Here is a 6,152-nt window from a genome sequence, read left to right as displayed (position 1 = left end):
GGGGGGAGTGATGGTGGGTAGGAAGCCAAGAGGGAGTGGGGGAGCGGGGGTAGAGTAGAATGCTGGTGATACAGGTTTCTTTGTGGTTGGATTTGGTTGAGGCCGGCGATGGTGGTCATTTTGGGTGTGCCTGGAACCGGTGTGGGCCTGGAGTCGGCGGGATCTCCTCACGAGGTGGATATGGCAGATCCTAAATAGAGGGGGGGGATGTGTTCAGAGACCCCCCTGTCATAATGGTAATGTGGAGAACGCGTGGGGTTAAATGGTCCGGTAGAAAGATCCTGGGTGTTCTCTCACTTGAAGAATTTTAAAACCGATGTAATCTTCCTGCAGGAGACACAGTTGAGGATTAGGCATCAACTGAGGCTGAGGAAGGGATGGGGGGGCAGGTGCTCCATTCAAATTTAAATTCCAAGTCGAGAAGGGGTAATGGTCTTGTTGAACAAGTGGGTGGTCTTTACGGCAGCCAGTATTGTGATGCATCCTGGGGGATGATTTGTGATGGTGAGTGAGACTTTGGCGGGGGTGCCGGTAGTTTTAGTCAACAACATACGCTCCGAATTGGGACGACGCAGACCATATTGAGCAGGTATTGGCGGCCATTCCCGAACTTGACTCTCATTAGTTGATCTTGGGGTTTGACTTCAACTGCGTATTGGACCCGAGGACGGTGAAACAATGGTTAGCACTTTTGCCTCACAGCGCCAGGGACCGGGATTCGATTCCCGGCTTGGGTCACTGTCTGTGCAGAGTCTGCATGCTCTCCCCGTGTCTGCTTGTTAGGTGAATTGAACATTCTAAATTCTCCCTCAGTGTACCCAAACAGGGGCCGGAGTGTGGCGACCGCAAGGATTTTAACAATAACTTAATTGCAGTGTTAATGTAAGACTACTTGTGACACAAAGAAAGATTATTATAATTGGGATGGACAGGTCGAGCCCCAAGTCCTTTCTAACTTCGCGGATGGTGAAACGGTTGGCAGTGTTTATTGACCAGTTGAGGGGGAGGGGATGGACCCATGGCGGTTTAGTCATCCGAGAGAGAGGGAGTTTTTTTTCTTTTCCCATGTGCATTGTATATAATCCCGAATATACTTTTTTGATGGGGAAATCCGTACTCCCGGGAGTGATGGGAGCTGAGTCCACTGCGATAGTAATATCGGATCATGCACCACCTAATCTGGAAATGGGGCTGGAGACAGGGTGCCCGGCTAGCAATGCTAGGTCGCCCAGCTGGAAATGCCAGGGTGCCTGGCTGTCAGAGTGGCACTGACATGGGTTGGAGTCTGAGTGGGGCCATGCCCATGAAAAGGAGGATAAGATGGTGTACGAAGGGTGGGGGTGGGGGTGAAGGGTGGGTATGTAAAGATCTAATAAAGGTTGGGGGTGTGAAGGGAGGGGCCCTGAAAGGGGGGGAGGGTTGCCCGAAAGGGTTTGGTCAGGTGGCATGAAAAGGGGGTGCCCTCAGCGACCCCATAGCGGGATGTCCTCACTTTGAGGGGGGGGGTTTGGGGTAAAGTACATGTGTGCGAGGGGTGGCATTCCCCGTGGGTATGGAGTGTGGGGGTCCCTCAAGCTCACTGAGAGATCGGGGCACCCTTTCAAAATGGCAGCCTGATCTCTGAGGAGCCGATCTGGTCGACAAGATCAGCTCCTCAGTGATGATAAAGAGTGGGTGAATGTGTGGATCTCACCCAAAAAACTGGTGGAAAACACCCCGCCAAACCCGTTCAAGAAATATTTTGGTTGAATCGCGTCCTGTGTCTGTAATGATGACGTTTGAATTATTTTGAACCTCCTCATATCCTCTTATTTTTCATCGATTTACAGTGTTTCCATGTAGCTGAGAGAGCGACAGTCGCCATAAAACTTTGTAGTTTGTGCCAAAGTTGTTCAGTGGTTAACAGATTGGAATGTCGATTGTAAACATGTTCACAAGTGATCATAAAATTCACGATCAGTCAGAAATTGACTTGCAGTTTTATTCTCATAATATCCTCTCGCCACAAGCATTAGAACGTAGAACAGATCAACAACACAAACAAAACCTTAGCCACAGTTTAATTTTATTGGTTATTTGAACATTCAAATTAAATCAAGGCAATTACAGTTGAAATCATTGTAAGAAAATCAATATCTGCTGCCATTAAGTTTTATTCTTTTAACCCATTTTTAAATCCTTTAGCCTTCCCCCATTTACTGCTTCCCCCCTCAGTGAGATGGTACAGTCTGTAGAAAATGGTCTTTCCCGGGTATTCTCCAGGCTGCTCTGTGTTGGCCAATGAGGGACTCGGATGGTTTGATGAAGGGTTGGTGACAAGTTACAGGACAGCGAGACTCCCAATGTCAGAGGCTGAGATCTGAATGAGCGCTATGGCTGGGAGTCCGATCGTCTGTCAGCAAATCCTCACAGCAACAGAATCGAGCTGTTGATTTATCTGAAGAGTCTGCAGTGATTGTTGGACCTTTCTCCACTGTCACAGATGGAAAGTCTTTCACCCAATGGGGAACGTTTCTGTGAAGAGGCAGCAAGTGAAAGATAGGGTGGCAGAGTGGATTTATTATACTCTCTGTGGCTGGATTGGATTTTGTTATTACACCATTATTATCATAAAAAAACCATAAGCTACACACTTATAGAGTGCACTGAAGATTATTGTAACAGCTGTTATAATATTTTGCTATTAAAATCATGAAACAGATGAAGATCCAAACAAAATATATTGTTAATCTGCATTTGGACACCAGGGGCGTCATTCCCGCCCCCGCGCCCACCGAAGTCTCCGGTACCAGAGATTGGGCGGGGGCGGGAATCGGACCGCGCCGGTTGGCGGGACCCCCCGCTGGATTGCCTGTCCCGCCGGCGTAAATCAAACCTGGTATTTACCGGTGGGACCAGGCGGCGTGGGCGGGCTCCGGGGTCCTGGGGGCGGCGCGGGGCGATCTGACCCCAGGGGGTGCCCCCACAGTGGCCTGGCCCGCGATCGGGGCCCACTGATCCGCAGGCGGGCCTGTGCCGTGGGGGCACACTTTCCCTTCCGCCTCCGCCACGGCCTCCACCATGGCGGAGGCGGAAGAGACTCTCCCCACTGCGCAAGCGCGGGAAACTGACAGCGGCCGCTGACACTCCCGCGCATGCACCGGGAAACTGACAGCGGCCGCTGACGCTCCCGTACATGCGCCGCATTTCCGCGCCAGCTGGCAGGGCAACAAACGCCATTTCCGCCAGCTGGCGGGGCGGAAATCCCTCTGCCGTCGGCCTAGCCCCTCAATGTTGGGGCTAGGCCGCCAAAGATGCGGAGCATTCCGCACCTTTGGGCCGGCACGATGCCCGTCTGATTGGCGCCGTCTTTGGCGCCAGTCGGCGGACATTGCGCCGTTGGGGGAGAATTTCGCCCATGATTACATCTATCTCCCAGTTATTCAGGTTATATTAAAAATTGATGGAGGCGATTTTAAATGTACCAATTTGGTGAAACTAGGTTAAACTGCTCACCCAAAGTGTGCGGGGACCTCATTAACATACAGCGACTGGGTTCTGGTGACACCATTGGGCACCGACTGTGCTGCCAACTCTGTCCTGAACCCAGAGCCAGAATCTGCAGAAAAAAGTGAGTTTCCAAATCCCCTCAGCACTCACCCCAAACCCATCTGGAGTTACAATCAGGCCCATGTTAATTTTATTATTGCTTTAAACATGTTTAAACAAGAATTATTGTGACTGTCCAATTGGTTCAATTGTCTCCAATTGCCCAAATCCGTTCTTATTTTGTTCTTTTTCACACTCAGTAAACACTCTAAGGATATGGAAATACATGCTATTTGGTTTGCTTATTAGTATGGATAACATTCCAGAATAAAGTGCAGGGATTTAGAATAATTACAAAACAATTATTGTTTGAAATATAAACACACATGAATAAAATGCTCATTTCAAAGAAGGTGAAAATAGAATATACCAAAATGTAGCCGACTAAATCTTTTTATAGATCAGGGAGCATCAATATACTTTTCAAAATGTGTTTAGTTTTAGTTGGGAATGTCATTGTCAGCCTCGATGGAAAGGCGTAATTCACATAGAGCACTTAGATATTCTTCATTGCCAGGATCGAACTCCAAGGCCCTTTCAAAGTATTGAATAGCTTCACATCTCTTACCATCCAGCTGGTGCAGGAATCCAAAAACACCAAGGGCCTTGCTTTCTCTACGATTCCTGCGAAGACGGCTTGCTGCTATCTTCTCCAAGTTTTTTCGACATTTTTTCTGTTCTATTGAGTCATAATTGACTTTGAATCCTACCAGAAAATGGCTGATGGCATTTGATTCTGATTTCATGTGATTCAGTTCAAATAACCCAGCCCGTAAACAGATTTCCTGTTTATTCTCTGGACGTATATCTTCCAATGTCAGTAAGTGGTTGTAGATCTCCTTCGCTTTGTGATGTTCTTTAGTTAATGAATAAATATCTGCCAAATCCAGGTGGATCTGAACAGATGTACATTGTCGATTCTCTGTTGCCTTTTGAAAATGATGCTTGCACAGTTCAATCAATTGAGCTTTCCATTGGAGAGCCGCATTGCGAGGACCTTTGTCTGGAAACGTTTTCAGGTGATTAAATTTGGTTCTGTAACAGATACCTATTTGATGGTGTAAGAAGGCAGAGTGTGGGGTAATTTCTAATCCTCTCTCCAGCAGCTCCATAGCTTTTTCCACATCTCTGGCCTTTCTGTAAAATTTTGCTGCATAGCGAAGCACATATGGAAGATTAGGGGACTTCTGCAATGCTTGTTCAACTAAATTGAGTGCCTCAGCACTCTGATGGAACTGTAGAATTAGAGCCAGCTGCACCATGGCTACAGAATCATCTGGATCAAGCTCCAGCACACGCCTAAATTGCTTCACTGATTCACTGGGCCCTTGATTCTCTGGTGTACCAGAGAACCGCTCCAGACGGTACAGAACAGTTGCATATCCAACAATGCAGTCTGTGTTATCTGGCTCTTCCACCAGGGCCTTTTTAAAACATTCCATAGCATCTTCATAACATTGACTATTACAACTCAACAGTGCCCAACCCTTCTCGCCGTACACTTCAGGTATCATTGCTGTGTACCGAGAGGCATCAGGAAATTGTTGACAGATCCTCTCCAGTTTGTTGAGGTAGGACTGAACCTCTGTCAGTTGTCCCATGTGATAATATACCCAGGCATAGTTTCCGTAGGTGACGATGATTCTTTTATCAAATTCATCTTCATGATTCTCCCTCAGAATTCTTTCAGCTGTGTTTAAGTTTTGAATCGCCTCCTCATAGTTTCCTTGCAGACAGTTTACAAAAGCGAGTTGGTTGTAAGACCTGGCTTGATATTTCATATCAAGATCTATTGAATCTTGTAATCTTTGTTTCATATCGTCCAGGTCAATGTTTTCTCTCTGTGGAGCCCACGTGAAGTGGCATTGAAGCTGATCGAGCTCCACTTTCAACAAATCTTTCTGTGTGTTACTGAAAGAGAAAAAAAATCTTTCATGATCCATGTTACCTACAATTGTAACTTGCTGATAATGAACTATTTTTCCATGGAATTATTTTTAACCCGGGCCTTTGGTTAACACTAGATGACAGAGTAAGGATAATTAGCAATTTACAGTACCATATGGTATTATGGCATTTAATTCATATTCCAGTACTGGGTCTTACTGGTGGCTCTGAACACTGAAATTACAAGAGAATTATTGTTTATGACACTTGCTTAATGCAGGTTTGTCCAAGGTAAGGCTCTGTGGAGCCCACGTGAAGTGACATTGAAGCCAATCAAGCTTCACTTTCAACAAATCATCCTGTGCGTTACTGCAAGAGAAAACAAAAATTCATAACCCACCTTGTCTGATGATCTAACTTGTCCATGTTTCACTTTTGACTCTTGGAATTAATTCTAACCCTTTATGGTTTTTTTTAAAAAGTATTTTCTTAAGGTTTTGCAGAATTTTTCATAATAAAACACCAGTAACAAGAATAACAAAACAAACTAGAGTGAACATTAACATGGTGCAAAAAGAGAATATACAATAACAATTAAATAGACACTACCCCACGTGACTCAGTCTTCCCACACCATCCCAATGAAGCACTCACCCCCCCACCCCCCCGCTACGGAT

The 6,152-nt window shown here is 46.2% G+C and overlaps 1 pseudogene; it reads right to left on the bottom strand.

Moving 5' to 3' along the window:
- Positions 1 to 2,047: 2,047 nt before the first annotated feature.
- On the bottom strand, positions 2,048 to 5,531 carry LOC140392292 (interferon-induced protein with tetratricopeptide repeats 5 pseudogene; annotated as a pseudogene).
- Positions 5,532 to 6,152: the final 621 nt, after the last annotated feature.

The sequence above is a fragment of the Scyliorhinus torazame genome, chromosome 16, assembly GCF_047496885.1.
Source record: "Scyliorhinus torazame isolate Kashiwa2021f chromosome 16, sScyTor2.1, whole genome shotgun sequence".
In the NCBI taxonomy this organism is placed as follows: Eukaryota; Metazoa; Chordata; class Chondrichthyes; order Carcharhiniformes; family Scyliorhinidae; genus Scyliorhinus; species Scyliorhinus torazame.
This window is presented reverse-complemented; position numbering and strand designations above follow the sequence as displayed.